Source organism: Petaurus breviceps, unplaced genomic scaffold (assembly GCF_028583685.1).
Source record: "Petaurus breviceps papuanus isolate PSGF00001 unplaced genomic scaffold, PetGlider_PUasm1.0 178, whole genome shotgun sequence".
Classification (NCBI taxonomy): Eukaryota; Metazoa; Chordata; class Mammalia; order Diprotodontia; family Petauridae; genus Petaurus; species Petaurus breviceps.
Window position 1 is genome coordinate 13,243,504 of NW_027185777.1, and position 17,865 is coordinate 13,261,368.

General features: G+C 37.7%; 1 long non-coding RNA gene across 10 annotated transcripts in view; it reads left to right on the top strand.

Moving 5' to 3' along the window:
- Positions 1-787: 787 nt before the first annotated feature.
- The window catches only part of LOC138159931 (uncharacterized), a 39,465-nt gene continuing 22,387 nt past the window's right edge, over positions 788-17,865 (top strand). For 2 of the 10 annotated variants that reach the window (XR_011168014.1, XR_011168013.1), the window contains exon 1: positions 791-2,569. This is a non-coding gene — a long non-coding RNA (uncharacterized lncRNA). Of the gene's footprint in view, positions 2,570-11,616; positions 11,666-13,593; positions 13,655-17,260; positions 17,321-17,865 lie in introns of all 10 variants that reach the window. The other 8 variants (XR_011168015.1, XR_011168016.1, XR_011168011.1 and 5 more) reach the window with 8 other exon arrangements.

The following is a 17,865-nucleotide window of genomic DNA, read 5'->3' on the forward strand; positions in this document are numbered from 1 at the left end:
CTCCTGGGCCTTCTCTTTTCACTTCATACTATCTCCTTTGATGATCTCATCAGTTCCCAGGGATTCAATTACCATATCTTTGGAGATAATTCCCAGACATAAATGGTAGGTCTCATCTCTGTCTTGCAGTTCATCAAACACTATACTCCATCTCCTGTCTCCCCACTTTGGAATTCCCTTGAGTGAAATGCTGTCCTTCCTCACATCTACCTCCTAATATACTTGACCTCTCTCTAGATTCAGCCTAGATACTACCTTCAGCAGTTGGCCTTTCCTTGTCCCCCCCACAAGTATTAACACCTTCCCCTTTGAGATTATTTTCCATCTACTTGGTATATGTCTTGTATATAGCAAGCTATTTACATACAAATCATCTCCATCATTAGAATGGAAGGTCCTTACTATGCCCAAAGGACATACCCTTTGACTCATCAACACCACTAGATCTGTATCCTAAAGATATTTTTTTAAAAAAACCTATATGTACAAAAGCATTTATAGCAGCTTTTAGTGGTGACAAAAAATTGGAAATTAAAGGAATGCCCATCAATTGGGGAATGGCTGAATAAACTGTGGTATATGAATGTAATAGAATATTATTGTGCTATAAGAAATGAGAGCAGTATGGTTTCAGAAAAACCTGAAAAGACTTATATGGTCTAATGCAAAGTGAAGTTAGCAGAACCAGGATAGCACTGTACAATAACATTGTATGCAGTAACAGCAACATTGTACGATGATCAACTGTGAATGACTTAGCTATTCTCATCAATACAATGATCAGTGACAATTTCAAATGACTTATGATGAAAAATACTATCCACATCCAGAGAAAGAACTGATAGAGTCTGAATGCCTCTTGCTTTTTGTTTTGTTTTTTTTCTTTTGGTCTGTGTTTTCTTTCCCAGCGTGGCTAACATGGAAATATGTTTTGCAAGACTGAACATGTATAATCTACATCAAATTGCTTGCCTTCTCAAGAGGTTGGGGGAAGAAAGGAAGGAAGAGAATATGGAACTCAAATTTTTTATATGTTTAAAAATTGTTTTAATATATAATTTTTTTAAAGAATGTGAAGTTTTTGAGGGCAGGGACTAGTAGTATTGTTTTACTTTGTATCCCTAGGCTTTATTTACTATAGTGTCTGACTATGTAAAGTAAGGCACTTTAATAACAGGTATGTCTTTATTAAGGTTTTAGTAAGCCTTTAATAAACTCTTGCCGATTCACTGTTGCCTGACAGAGGAGAACAATATAATTACTCCAATCTTCTCTTATAATAAGAATCCATGGTCCTCTGTATACACAGAAAGGGAAGTATCTATAAAAAGTAAAAAGGTAATCAAATCTTTGACTTCTGAAAATCTTCCCAATCTAAAAAATGTAAACGCAGAGGTCAAAAAAGGACAACAAATAAGGAAGGAAGCACACATTTCAACTTAAAATCCCTTCCAGGGGAGCTTCCTGATACATTTTCCAAAATGGACTTCAAACCCTGGTACTGAGAAGCCTCAATCAAATAGATGATGCCTCCAGTCCCTACAAGTGAAAGGGCCTCAATGAAAGGAATCTGAGAATTTTAATCAGTCAACAAGCATTTATTAAATGCCTGCTATGTGCCAAGCACTCAAGTAAAACAGTCCCTGCCCTCAAGGGCTTCACATTCTAATTCGGGGAGGGGAGGGAAGGGAAGATGAAGATAACATATCCACATATGGGAGTGTGCAAAAGAAATACAAAGTAGATTTCTGAGCTACTAGAAACTTTAGTAACCAACCAATTCAGACTCTTCATTTTACAGATGAGGAAACTGAGATGCAGGGAGGTGAATCAATTCAATGGACACTTAATAATAGGTAGTATTTAGCATTTATACAGAGCTTTAAGATTTCCAAAATACTTTACAAACATTTTCTGACGAAATCCCCATAACAGCCCTATAAGGTTTTTGCTATTATTATGCCCATTTGACAGATGAGAAAGCAGGGCTGAGTGACTTACTCCAGATCATACAGCTAGAGTATAGGGTAGAATTAGAATTCCAGGTTCTAGCCAAGCCCAAAAAACTCGGTGATGCAGTGGACAGCGCTCTAGACTCTGGGTCTAGGTTTCCTGTGCAAAAATGACAATAGCACCTACCTCCTACGGTTGTTGTAAGGCGTAACTGATATGAAATATAAAAGGGGGTACTTTGTAAAACTTGAAATGCTATATAAATCCGCGCTATCCTCCTTACATGCCACAGGGCCAGCTGGACTGGATTCTGCCCAAGATTCCAAAGGGGACAACCCGGGGAGAGCTGAGACTTGGAAACAGGGCTCCACACCCAGCTCCCTCTCCACTGCTCTGCTGCTAAAGTGCTGAAGCAGCTCTGCTTCTGCAAGGAAGATCCTCCGGCTCGCCCTTCCCCCAACTTTTCCTTGTGTTATATCCTCACCCCCATCCCCCATAGGCTACCATGGTCCTTCGGAATTTAAAAAAAAAATGCTTCTTTTCACATTCACATTCTCCAACAGCAGCAAGAGCAGAAGGCGGACGTAATCACAACGAGAAAGAGGAAGTGTCGGAGGTAAGAGCCTCTTGGCAGAGGCCAGGGGGAAATAGAGGGGCCAGGAGGAGGGGGCGAAAGAGGGAAAGAGAGAGGGAGACAGGGGTAGGAGGCATTCAACTTAGCAGAACAGAACCCCGGGAGCTCATCTGGACCACCAGCAAGGTCCAAGCGAGCCTCGGACTTTGGAAGAGGGCAGGCTGGGGTAACCCCGAGACTGTTTATACATGTGCATAATGAGAGGGAGGGAGGTGGGAGGTGGGAGGTGGGGGAGGGGAGGAGCCCTGACTTCTACTCAGGGTGAGTACCTATGTAAGAATGAGAGCAGGCTGGCAGGCAGACAGGCGGGCACTGGGCGTGACGTGACGCAGCTGCTCCCCAGAGCCCGACACATCCTGACTCCGAAGCCACACCCCCTGGAGGGAGTACACATCTCCTGCGTGGCAATGTGTTCACGCTCCTGGCTTGGGGGGCGCTGGCGGGGGAGGGGAAGAGGAGAAAGAAAAGAGGGAGGAGGAGGAGGAGGAGGAGAGGGAGAAGGAAAAGAGGAGGGAGAAGGAGGAGGAAAAAGTGCTTAACAGGACCGTGGGTCCACAAAGCAAATGCAGCATCTTGATGTGCACACACTGGTGCAGAAATGAGACAGACTGAAACAATCGGCTGAAGGAATAGAAAAGCAGAAAAGGAAGTTGAATCACGAATGGGAGAAAAACAACATTGTGGAGAAAGGCCACAAATTTCACAAATTGAAATAAAAGCCAGGCTCCTTGGAATCCTGTGCTGCTAGGTTCTTGTTAAAAGACCTAACTTTGTAACAGTTTATTATAATAATTACCACCTTATCCGTACCCCCACCCCCAAAAAAGAAAGGGAATTAAGGTGCTTTCTTGGGTCTTTATTTACAGGCAAAAGAGACTTCAGTTACGTTTAAATATATTTTTATATATTTATTATATATAATAATATATAATATATCAATATCATATATTATAATATAATTATTATATAATATAACATATATAATAATATATTTATTGTATAATATATTATATATTATATATATATATATATAAAGACTATCATGAGCTCCAGAGTTCTATGGGCATAAATTGTAATTTAACAAATCACAATTATTAGAAAACAATTTAATTTATTGTACTGGGGTGCAAAACCTTAGGGAAGTGATTAACAATTTCTCTTTTCCAATTAACAAGGAAACGTTAATTATACTTTCTGAAGAGAAATACAAATTAGCACATATCGTGATTAGCTTTTGTAAAGTGGGCAAAAATGCATGGTTTTTAAATAAAACTAGCTTGAGTTTGAAATGTAAATATCACAACAGAGTTGGTAAGAGCCTTCCCTGGAACCTGTTACCTTACAAGTTGAAGTATTTTGTAAATACCTTGTATAATGCCGCTTTGATTTTTTCAAAAACTTTTGCATCGATTATGAATAGGGATAGTGATTTCTTTGATGTGGGAAACTCCAAGATGAAGAAACTGCTAGCTATGTAGGTCTGAGCACACCTTCTTTGCAAGCTGAAGCCTTTTAAGGAGCCTGGAGCACTGAAAAGTGAAATGATTAAGCCAGGGTCACACTGCCGCTACCATAGATGTGGGTCTTCAACTTAAATATTTCTGCTCTGGGCTATGCTAGCTGCTTCATTTGCATCTCACTATCATCATAATACTTCACCTTATATAGTGCTATAAGTCTTTGTTGTTCTGTAGTTACTGTTCTTCCTCACCCGATTTGAAGTTTTCTTGGCAAAGAGACCAGAATAATCTGCCATATCCTTCTCCCGCTCATTTTACAGATGATGGAACTGAGGCAGAGTGAAGTGACTCGCCCAGGGTCACACAGCTAGTAAGTGTTGGAGGCTGGATTTGAAACCAGTTCCCAGACCAGTGTTTTATCTATTATGCCACCTAGCTACCCTTGAAAATTACATTTTCACATTTGGGTCTTACAGCCCTTTGTTATATTAGATTTATTTATATTTATATTGACCGACTGATTTTTATTGATGGATTTATAGTTATAGTTATATTGATATATAGATGAAGAAACTGAAACTCAGAAATGTTCATTGACTTGCTTATGGTCACCCAGCAAAAAGAAACCGAACTAAAAGAGGAAATGTTCTCATTCAACATTCTCTCTCCAGCTTAGGGTGCTTTGCATAAGGAGGAAAAAGAATCCAGATTGAGGGCATGGTCAACAATATCAAATGCTTCAGGTCAAGAAGGATGAGAATTGAGAAAATGGCCATTGGATCTAGCAATAAAGAGCAGAAACTACTGGTTTTCTTGTAGAGAGACTAGTCTCAGTGGAGTACGGAGGACCAAAGTCAGACTGCAAAGGGTTAAGAAATAGAGTGAAAGTAGAAAGCAACTCATGTAGAAATCTTTTTTGTAAGAGTTTTGCTGTGAACGTGATGAAAGATACAAGAAGATAGATTGAGGGGACTGTAGGGTCAAGTGAGGTTATAGTGTGTCTTGTTTTAAGGATAGGGGACATCCGTCTATGTTTGAAGGTATCAGAGAAGGAGCCAGTCAACATAGGAAGTTTGGAAATTTGGGAGAGAAGGAGATAATTGAAGGAGTTGCTATAGAGAAGATAGGAGTAATAGCATGAGGAAGGAAACGAGAATTTATTAAGTGACTACTGTGTGCTAAGTGCTTTCCAAATATTTTCTCACTTGATACTCATAACAACCCTGGGTGGAAGGTGATCTCCATTTATGATCCCATTTTCCATTGGCATAAAGTGAGGCAGACAGAGGTTACATGACTTGATCAGGGTCACACAGCTAGTAAATGTCTGAGGTTGGATTTGAAACTCAAGTCTTCCTTTACTCCGAGGCCAGTACACTATCAAATGCCTGTAAGTAGAGAGATTGCTGTTCTTTGGAAAAGAGAAGGAGCTACTTCATCCTCTCAAACTGGAGCAAAGGAGGACAAGGATAGAGGGGGTGGTAGTGAAATTATTTGAAATGTGGAATTTAGGGGGAAAGAACTCAGGACAGATGGCCTTAATGTTTTTAGTGGAGCATGATGCTGAGGACCATAGGCTGGCTTGAAGTGTCATAAGTGACTTGAGAAGAGAAGAAAAAAAATTTGCAACAGTCAATTCAATAAAAGATTGACTTGTAGAAGTGAGGGCACAGTTAAGGTCACCGAGAGTTGGACATGACTGAACAGCAATAAGCGGGTACTCCCTCTTTACCTTTTGAGAATCCCCCTAGGAGGTAGTAGTTTTCTTGGCAAAGAGACCAGAATAATCTGCCATATCCTTCTCCCGCTCATTCTCTGGCTTCCAAACTGTTCACACCTTCTTATCTATGTAAATGTAATATCTCAGGAGTTGCCCTCAAGTTCCCTGAGGGTAAGATTTTGTCTCCTTAGACCCTTTGGAGAGAGCAGAGGGCTGGAATTGTTTTCATTAATTGTCTTTTCATTCCTCCTTCCCCGAGCGCTCCTCCCCCCCCCCCCCCCCCCCCCCCCACACACACACAAAGTGCTTCCGAGCTCCAGAGATGAAAGTGAGAGGCTTGCATTTAGTTTACGGTCTCCAATCACCTTTTCTTCCGCCAAGCCTTTTCTATTTATTCTTTTGCTTTGCGCTTCTGAGTGATTAGGGAGTTTGAGCAAATTCTTCCTGATGGGGAGGGAGAAAGTGGGATGTTGTTAATTGGGGTCTTTGAATTTCATTTTATAGTGTTGGATAATATGAACAATTGAATTGGGAGCCCTTAAGGTCAACCCAGCTACTTCTAGGGTGTCTACTGAGGTTCGCCCAGTGGAATCAAATCTTTTGCTGATTTACTACAAAGAGTTGGCTCCTGTTCTTTCATTGACAGGAGCTATAGACAGGGGACATATGATCTCTAATAATATATGTGGCAGATATGGTAGCTAGTGTTTCTTGTCAATTCAAAAATGGCTCAGACTAGAGGCTCTTAACCTGGGGTCCATGAACTTTTTTTAAAATATATTTTAATAATTGCATTTCAATATAATTGTCTTCCTTTGTAATCCTTAAAAGCATATTTCAAAGAGATCCATAGGCTTCACTAGGACATTACACACAAAAAAATGGTTAAAACCCCTGTTCTAAAGAGTTCATAACCAAATGGGAATACAGAGGATCACAGAAGATAAATTGGATAGTTTTGCTGACATAATATTTTTAAAAGGTTTTTCACAAACAAGTCCAATGCAGTTAAGATTAGAAGGGAAACAGATAACTGGAGGGGCGGGGGGAGAGGGGAAATCTTTGTTGCAAGTTTCTCTAATAAAGGGCTCATTTCCAAGATATAAGGAACAGATCAATCTTATGAGAATATGAACTATTCCCCAGTTGATAGTCAAAGAATATAGTTCTCAAAGGGGGGGGGGGGAGGAATGTTAATGCTCCAAATCACAAGTAAAGAAATGCAAATTAAAGCAACCCTCAGCTTCCACCTTGTGTCTGTCAGATTGGCCAAAGCCAGCAAATAAGAAAAATTATAAATGTTGGAAAGACTTCAGGAAAGCAAACATATTTATTCTCTGTTAGTAAATTTGCGAATTGGTGCAGCCATTCTGGAAAGCAAGTTGGAGCTACACTCCCCAAAAGATAATGGATGGTTAGATGGATGGATAAAGCATTTATTAAGCACTTACTTTGTGCCAGATACTATGCTAAAGTGCTGAGAACACAAATATAAGGAAAAAGAGAGACAGTCCCTGGTCTCATGGAGCTTACATTCTAATGGAAGAAAGGCAACACATAAGAGAACTAAAAAGGGAAGGCAAAAGAAAAAAGATGAAAAAGTAATCCAGAGAGTGAAAGCTGCTTCAGCATGAGAAGGTCCAGGGGCAAGATGAAAAACTAGTCTGGGAAGTCAAAGGTTAAAAATTGCTCCATTGAGCAATTTGGAACTATGCCCAAAGGGCTATCAAACTGTGCATACCCTTTGATACAGCAATACCACTTCTAGGGCTGTATCCCAAAGAGATCATAAAAAAAAAGGGGAAAGGACCCATAAATACAAAAATATTTATGGCAGCTCTGTTTTGGTGGCAAAGAATTAGAAATTGAGGGGATGCCATCAATTGTGGAATGGCTGAACAAGTTGTGCTATATGAATGTAATGAAATACTACTGTGCTATAAGAAAGGAGCGGGTGGGGCAGCTAGGTGGCATGGTGAATAGAGCAGAGACCCTGGAGTCAGGAGGACCTGAGTTCAAATGTAGCCTCAGACACTTAACACTTACTAGCCATGTGAACTTGGGCAGGTCACTTAATCCCAATTACATTGCCTTCCAGAAAGAAAGAAAGAGAGAGAGGGGGGGGGGGAGGGGGGGGGGGGGGGGGGCGGTCTTCCGATCTATCAGCAAGGGAGGGAGGGAGGGAGAGAGGGAGGGAGGGAGGGAGGATGAGACAATTTCTGAGAAACCTGGGAAGACTTGGATGAATTAATGCAGAGTAAAGTGAATAGAACCAGGAAAACAATCTATTCTGTTGCCTATAATGACATAAAAATGCACAACTTTTAAAGAATCAAGAACTCTGATCAATATAGTCATCAACCCTGATTACAGAAGACTGAAGAAGGCTTCCTACCTCTGAACAGAGAGGCATACATCTTTAGACACAGACAATATGGGAATTTGTTTTCTTTGACTATGTATGTTTGTTATGTAGAATTTTGTTTTTCTCTTCTTTTTAGTTGTGTGAGGGAAGCAGCACTTTAGCATAGTATCTGGCACAAAGTAAGTGCTTAATTATATTAAAAATAATTAATTAAAAAATTTAAAACTGGAAAAAAAAAAAGAACTTCTGTCCTAGATGATTTCTGAGGTCTCTTTTAATTCTTAATCCTACAACCCATGACAGTATTAGAGAGAGGTCAGATGTCTAGCTAGCTGGCTTCTCAGACCATGGAGTAATTATACTCTAAGTCCAGGGTCTCTTTCTTGATTTTATTAGTGATAATAAGGCCCTTGTAGATTGATTTATGCTAATCAAACTCACAAGACTAATTGCTATTTCTAATTTGAAATGCATCTGACACAAATGGGCCACATGCATAAGATTTATCTTCCAGGTCTATATAATTACAAAAAAATAAAATAAACTTTAAAAAGTTGCTTGGTGATTATCAAACTAGAACAGAGGGAGTTGTATGTTCTTAAGGGAAATTTCAATCAAGCAAAGGAAATTCTAGAAATTGTGCTTGTCTGCTTTAAGAATTTGTCTAAAAAAAAAGTGATTATACAGAGGTCATTTAGAACCAAAGCATCATCTTCCCTGAAAAGGACTAAAGACATATTGAAAAATTCTTATTCTTTGGCTCTTTCTTCCCAAGATTCCATTCAGATTACCACCCTTGGGTTAGGACAAACATTACCTTGGCCATGTTACAATACAATTAAGTAGGTTGCAGATTTCTTTACATCAGCTGCATTCCAGTCATGCCTTCCAGAAGAGATTCTGGGGGAACACCCTCATCTTCTAGATTAAGTTTGGGAGAAGGAGGATCTACAGAATTGCTGTCAGGAGACACCCTGATCTCATCAGCATTTTTATAGAACATCTTTTTTATTTTATTGTTCAGTAGTATCTGACTTTTTGTGACCCCTGTGGGGTTTTCTTGGGAAAGATACCGGAGTAGTTTGTCACTTTCCTTCTCCAATTGTCCCTATTTTACACTTGAGGAAACTAAGGGAAACAGAGGTTGACTTGCCCAGGGTCACACAGCTAGTAAGTATCTGAGGCCAGATTTCAACTCAGGTGTTCCTAACTTCAGACCTAAGCACTCTATCCACTTTGCCACCTACCTGTTCCTAATTAATTAAGAGTTAATTATGAAACTGGCTAATGTCATCCATTTTATGTTGAATGTTATTAGCTTCAGTTTTAGAGGGTGACATTTCAGTTTCCTCCAAGGCTAGGATTCTTAAAAATATTATCACGGTCCCCTTTTGGGCAGTCTCTTGGAGGCTATGGACCCATCAGAATAATGTCTTTAAATGCATAAAACAAAATATGTAGGATTACAACGAAAACCAATTATACTGAATTACAGTTATCAAAATATTGAGGGGAAAAAAGGCTTACAGACTCCAGGTTACAAACCCCTGCAAAGAACGCCATTGGTAAAATTTAAAGCTTCTATAAATGCTAGTTGTTATTATTATTACTGAAATGTTTCCAAAAAGAATAATTAGGAAATTTGTGAAATATCTTTGTTTACAAGTTAACCAAACAAGCTAATGCAGTCATTCAGTTCAACAAACAATGTATAGAACAATGTGCTAGATAGCAGCGTTATAAAGATATATAAGATTTTTGTCTTCTTGGAATTTACAATCTAATAAGAGAAAGTATGTATATCAATAAATAAGTATGATACAAATTAGAATATGATAAGTCAACAAACATTTATTAAGTGTGTTGGGGATTCTGCTAGGTGCTACAATATAGATATGCGTATCCTACCCTCAAAGGGCTTACATTCTGCTGGGGGATAAGGGGAGGACACAACATATTCCCAGGTAAGTAAATAAGTGCAGGATATATACAAAATAAATACACGATTTGCACCAGGGGTGAAGCACTAACATCTATGGGAACCATGAGAAGCATACTAAAAAAGGTGGCACTTCAGGTACCTTATAGGGCACAAGGCATTCCAGGAGGCAAAGCTGAGGAGAAAGGTAGTACATAAGAGGAAGAAATGAAGTTTTATACATTAATTATAGATCCATCCTATCTGTTAATTAAATCAAACACATTTGCATTTTATAAGCCTGTTTAAATCTCACAAGCCTAGTGTGTCACACCAGGAAGCAAAACTAAGTCACCATTTTCATAAGGAAACACCAATAACCAAGATGTAGGTAAGGTGATCCTAATTTTCTAACCAAATTAGGGACGTGTTATTTGACAAAGGATATACCTTTTGCCAAAAAAAAAAAAAAAGTGAACTTTTGTGTACAGGATGGGTTGGAAAGTGGAGGCCTTGAATTTTTGTATAAGTGTGAGGCCTCAAGAGAATAGAAATGGAAAGGATAGGTTAGATGTAAGAGATATTTTGAAAGAAGCACCAAGAGAATTTAGCTACTGATTGAATGGAGGAGTTAAAGGAGAAAGAGTCAAAGATGATAGGATTTAGAGCTAGAAAGGGCCTTATAAAGGTTCGCAGAGAAGGTAAATGAATGGAGGAAGGTTGTAAAGTAGCTAAGCCAGAATTCAAAACAAGTCTTTTGATTTCATATGTTTAAGTGTCCTTTTCAAAAAAGTTTTTGCTGACAAATTTTGTTTCAGTGCATCATAAGGGAATCTTGGTTTACTCACCATTGAATTCCTTATAATGTACAAGCCTGAAAAAAGTCAAGTATTACAGCATAAAGTAATGAATGTGGGATAATGTTCTATCTACCCCACTAAAACATCAAGATCTGAGCCTACTGAAGATGATTGGGAGGATGGTGGTGGCACTAACTAAAATAGGGAAGTCAGGAAAAGGAGCTAGCTAGGGAAAATAAGATCATAACAGTTTTCAGACAAGTATGAGAAGATGGATATGAAATGATGTAGCATTAAATAAGCAGACCATGGCAGGGGGGGGGGGGAGCAAAAAATTCCATCTGAACACTGTAAAATGACCAAACTTGGCCGCCAAAGAAGAGTTAGAGGAGAAAATTTACCCCTTCTCTGTTTTGTAAAGATTGGGGAGGAGACCCATTAGTCCTAATTTTTCTTTATATCATAACTAATGTGAAAATATGTTTAATAGAATATATGAGTAGATCCTATATCAGATTTCATCTGGGAAGGGGGAGGACAGGAAGGGGGAGAAAATTTAAAACTCAGAATCTTATGGAAGGGAAGGTTGAAAACTAAAAATAAATATATTATATTAAAAAAAGATTGGGGAGGAGGCTGTATGGGTATGGAAGATTGCATATACTGTCAAATATGGTGGGTATGTTGGTTGCCTTTGCTGATTTGCTTTTTTCATTCTCTTTTTCTCTCTTCCTTTAATAATTTCTTTTTCTTTTTTTCCCCCAAGAGATGACTCCCAGGGTAAGGAAGAGGAAGGGATATATTTGGAAATAAAGGTGATATGAAAAGAAATATGTGAATACTTTTTCTTTTAACAAATGACTCCAGTTTTAGATATGTGGAACATGAGGTAATAATAAGACATCCAGGTGGAGGGATCAGGACTCTTGGCTACATCTAATGTACAAATCACTCTTTCCCATCAAGATATTACACATCTCTGGCTATATCTATTGACATTTTTTATTTCTGTTCTTATGTTGATGATAGGTTCTTAACCCTTCTCACACATATCCTGAAACAAACCCCACCAAGGAAGGGATGCAGATTCCTTCCTTGTTTAGTCCCCAATCTCTGGAGGGGTGGAAAGAAAAACACTGAAGAGAGAAAAGACAAAAGTATTAAAAAGGAGGGAAAGGTCAACAATGTAAAATTCTTAGATGCTTCAGAAAAACTAAGGAAATGAAGACTTTAAAAAGGTCATTGAATTTGATAATAATTTATCTTTTTCTTTTTTTTTTTTTTTTTTGCTTTTTTGGAACTGGGAAGGTAGGGCAATTGGGGTTGAGTGACTTGCCCAAGGTCATACAGCTAGTAAGTAAATGTTAAGTGTCTGAGGTCAGACTGGAACTCAGGTCCTCCTAACTCAAGGGCTGATACTCTGTTCACTGCACCACCTAGCCGCCCCTGTAATCATTTATCTTTGATAAAACCAAGTGTTTGAGCAGAAGATGATGAAGTGAATATAAAAATTTATAAAAAAGGAAATCCTGGAGAATGATTCAAAGGAATAGCAAAGTTGAGGATAGTTTTGAAATGGAGACACCTGAGCATATGGACAAACAGAAGAACAGGACTTAATAGAGGGGAAGAAAGGGAAAATTTGAAGAAATATTTCTTTCTATGCACTTATGATAGTGCCCCCCCCCACTTCCAATGTCTTCTCTCAGTGTTGTTATTGTTGTTGTTGAGTCATGTCTGACTCTTCATGACCCCATTTTCTTGGCAAAGATACTGGAGTGGTTTGCTACCGTGTTTCCCCGATAATAAGACCTATCCCGAAAATAAGCCCTCCCCTTGCTGTGTAAGATTCCTCTAAAATAAGCCCTCCCCCGAAAATAAGCCCTATTGAGATTGCTACTGTAGTGAAGGTGATCCCCTGCGCTACACGCTACATTACGGTACCCTCTGTAAGCACCGTCCCCGTCCGCCCACCCCCTTCCCCCCGTGAAATGCACGCTGCGCTCCAAGCTGCATCCAATCAGAGCTGCAGCAGTGAGCACGTCATCCTGTTCTTCCCCAGTGATTTGCTTATTGAATAAAGGTACATTTTTTTGTTCACATTTACCTGTTTATTAAAATTGCTGTCAATGTTCATTAAAATAAGCCCTCCCCTGAAAATAAGCCCTCTGGTGTTTTTCTGTCCAAAAAAATTAATAAGACAGTGTCTTATTATCGGGGAAACATGGTATTTCCTTCTCCAATTCCTTTTACAGATGAAGAAACTGTGGCAAACAGAGTTAAGTGACTTGCCCAGGATCACACAGCTAATATGTGTCTGAGGTCAGATTTGAACTCAGGAAGATGAGTCTTCCTGGCTCCAGACCTTGCTCTATCCACTGTAGTACCTAGCTGCCCATACTATGCCTCACTCCCATATTATCTTCTATTTAACTATTCTGTGTGTATTTGTATGTACTAATTTTACATTTATACTGAGTATATTTCATGTACTTATGTACTTATTTTCTTCTCCCATTGGATGGCAAATTCATTTTGAGTAAGTATTGTTTCATGTTTTATACTTGTAACCACAACATCTGTATATTCCTAGCATATAGTAGGTACTTAATAAATATTTGGTGATTGATTGATAAATACTTGACTACTTCAGTGGATTTGTATCTAGGTTAGATACTTCTTCTAACTGTGAAAACCACATTTCTTTTCATCCTGATCAACTTTTGTCTATTTCCTCTCATAGATTCTTTATAGAGGGTCCACCCAACATGCAATGAGCCTCTCTCTAGGTATCTTGACATTATGTGAGTACCATTGCAGCATATGTAGACTGTTTGATTATTATTTCTTCCTCTTATTTTATGACTGGCCATCTCATTTCTTGGTCATATATCTGTTTGATAGCTTTTCCACCATTTTTTCCTTTTAAATTTATTTATTTTTAGTTTACAGCATTCAGTTCCACAAGTTTTTGATTTCCAAATTTTCTCTTCCTCCCTTCCCCCTCCCCTCCGAAGACCAAAATCTACCAAATCAAATACTTTTTCTATATTCAGCAATAAGCACAGTGATATCTAATATTCTCTGTACCTTTCAGTCAATTATATGACTGTAAAATGTGGTCTGCTTTAGAATATCATTTGCAAATGCTTACCCATTGCCTTTGAGTATCTTGATAAATGAAGTCCTTCATGCATGAATGTATGCTTTATTCTCATAAAAAAATTTTAAATATGCAACAGTAAGTATATGAGTTGGTAGGTATTAATATCTTGATTGCCTCAGTAGTAATGTAAATATGTATATTATATATTTATATGTTATGTTTATATTATATACATTTGTATACAATTTAAATATGTACTATATGTAATGTAATATAAATAGTGATATAGGTTCTACATATATATATACCTTCACATTAAACATTTTCACAACAGTCAAGTTGTAAAGAATTATAACCAATGGAATGAACCATGAGAGAGAAGAAACAAAACAAACAAAAAAGAAAAAAAAAGAAAACAAGTAGTTTGCTTCAATCTGCATTCAGAATCCATAACTCTTTCTCTGGATGTGGATAGCCTTTTCCATCATGAGTCTTTTGTTTTCCACCATTTTTAGCAGACAGTTCTTCCATTAGTGATGTGTCGAAGCAATGAGTACCCAGCACGTATCTCTTGGTTGTCCTTTGGGGGACTTGTAATTTTGATTCTTTGGAGACTGTAACATTCCATGATTTGTAGACACATAGAATCACAGAAAAAAATATTTGTATCAGAAAGATGGGATTTTGTTTCAGGGAATTGCTCGGTGTCATTAAAAGCACTGGGCAAGTTCCCAAATGCAATCTAATCCACTTTTCTCTTCCTCTTCAGTTCTGGGCTCAATTTACTGTCTATATATAGTGACTGTATATATATATATATATATATATATATATATACACACATATATATATATATAATGACTGTGTATATGTATAGTGATACTATATAAACTGTGTATATATATATAGTGACGTTCTCTGGGCTGCTATCACAACCTGGATGATAGGTATTCTTTATCCTCTTGGTTTGTCCCATATATATGATTAGATCAAATGCTTTTGAATGATTATGAATATCACTTAGGCTATGTAATACTTATTATGCTTGAAGTAATCAACATGTCATCTGCAAATCATACATCTGAAGGATTTCATTATCTATAAGAAATCTCTCTTCTTTTTGGACTCTCCATTGGGCATTCTTCAAGACAGTTGCAAACGCCATTAGTGAGCATAAAAATCTTACTGCCTTTCGCCTCACTTGGGATTAATAATGAGAGAATACCCAAGAAAAATTATCTGCATTGTCACATCTCTCAAGGGATATTGTATGATCTTAATATGTGTATAAGAAATGAATTATTGAAAGAGACTATTTAAGACTGGATTTTGCTCTACCAAATCAAATACTTTTCCTATATTCAGCAATAAGCACAGTGATATCTAATATTCTCTGTACCTTTTAGTCAATTATATGACTGTAAAATGTGGTCTGCTTTAGAATATCATTTGCAAATGCTTACCCATTGCCTTTGAGTATCTTGATAAATGAAGTCCTTCATACATGAATGTATGCTTTATTCTCATAAAAAAATTTTAAATATGTAACAGTAAGTATATGAATTGGTAGGTATTAATATCTTGATTATCTCTTTCAGTAGTAATATAAATATGTAAATATTTATATTATATATTTATTTATATGTTATGTTTATATTATATACATTTGTATACAATTTAAATATGTACTATATGTAATGTAATATAAATAGTGATTTTCCATAGTTATCTATATTCATTTTTTTCATATATATCCTGAGGATCAATTGTTCAAAACGCAAGCACCTGGGGCGGCCAGGTAGCACAGCAAGTAAGAGCACCGGCTCCAGTGTTGAGAAGACCTGGAGATCGAATCCCGGGCTCAGACACTTAGCACCCACCCAGAAATACCTGGCCGTGTAACCTTGAGCAAGTTACTTAACCCCAATTGCTTAGGGGCGGCCAGGTGGCTCAGCGAGTAAGAGTACCGGCTCCAGTGTTGGGACGACCTGGAGATCAAATCCCGGGCTCAGACACTCAGCACCACACCCAGGAATAACCTGAAGTGTAACCTTGATCAAGTTACTTAACCCCGATTGCTTAAAAATATAAAAAAAAAAAAAACGCAAGCACCTGTGACACTTTCAGAACAGGAACTCCTCCTTGCCCCTCCAAACCCCTTCTCCCTTTCTCTGTCTCTGTTCTGTTTTTTTCTCCATATAAATATATATGTATATATATGCATATCTGCTTTTTTTATCAACTCCCATTCTTATCATGAATAGCTCATCTAAAAGGTGAGATTAAAGCTGACCTATGATTACAGTATCTTCTCATTCTTATTTTTTTCTTCTAAGCTTGGTGACATTACCTTTGCTCTAATGAGTCAATAATCTGACCATTTGCAGATCCTTAAATTAAAAATGACTCCCATGATAGCAACCAAAAGCTTCGTATATTTTAAGACAATTTCAGTTTTAATGTTATTCATGCTTACTGTTTCCAGTGCTTGCCAACTCTCACCTTGAAGAAAATATTCATCAGGTATTAAGCATAAGGTTTCCATATAGTCTACAAGGCTTTGGTTTCTTTTAATTCTTGATCCTGAGCCATAATTTGGGTGGGGGGAGGGGGTGTTCAAGTATTGAGGCATATAGAAAAAGACCTGAATTTGAGTCTTAGCTTTGCTATTAGCTACAAGATCTTGGCCAAATTATTTAAATTCAGCTTCAGTTTTCTACTCTGTGAAGTGGAGATAATGATATTTGCAATGTCTACATTTCTGGATTATTTGAGAAAAGTGCTTTTTATGCTACCAAATGCTATGTTTGGGAACTAATATTATCATTGTCATTATCATTACTATTGACTTACTGCCTAGTCTGGAAACACTATTTGCTTTGGACCACCAAAAATTCTTTTCCTATGCCCTGTTTTCCAGTGGAGTCATTGAGTATTAGAGTATTTTTTTTTCAGATCTGTGATTTCATTAGTATAGGGAGCTCCGAGTGAGGAAGTTCCCTCTTAAAGTACATATTGCTTTAATTTGAAGGGTCTTATTGAGTTCTCCATTGAATTCCTCTACCTTCTCATCCTCTGGAACAGATGTTGACATGTGAATTACAGTTATCTTCATGGTGGTCTTTTTGTTAATGTTTCTCTTCAGTATTGCAATGAGTAATGTCTAAATGTCCTAAGAAATAATTCTTATTGCCTTTGGACATCTGACAAAGCTAACTTCTTTATTTGCCCCTCCAAGGAGAATTTTTGAGCCATCTTTTCCATTTAACTGAAACTTCCTTATATTTTCTGGTTTCATTTATAGTGAGAATGTTGATACTAACATGATTCATATCCTCATTCAAGTCAATTTGTTGGTCATTAGGTGAGTTTCTTACATTTAGAGGTTCAGTAGTTCTGGGGGGTATGAATTTACCAGATCTGTGATTTCTTTGGAATAAGGAACTCTAAGTTGATAAATTCCTTTCTACCAGTGCAACTCAGAGGTTAAATGACTTGCCCAGATTGTACAGGAGGGATTTGAACCTAGTTTTTCATTTACTACATGGTTGGTTCCTAACCATTACAGTGTACTAGCTTTCTACCAGCACCTGTCATACTCTGATTTAGGTTACACTTATTTGCATGCATGTCTTATGTTCCACACTAGATTATACATTCCATGAGGGCAAAAGCTGCCTTACAAAATTTTGTACTCCCCCCAGTCCAGCACAGTGTGTTGTATGTAGTATAAGTAGTATATAATAGGTACTTAATAAATGGTTGTTGGATGGAAGAGAGAGGAGAGTATGGGAATCAAGAACACAGGAAGAATAGAAAAGTTATCTTGGAGGGAGGAAAGAAAGGATAGTGGAAAACACGAAGAAATTCTGAAAGGTGAGGAAGAGTAGAGATCAGAAATCAGTCTGC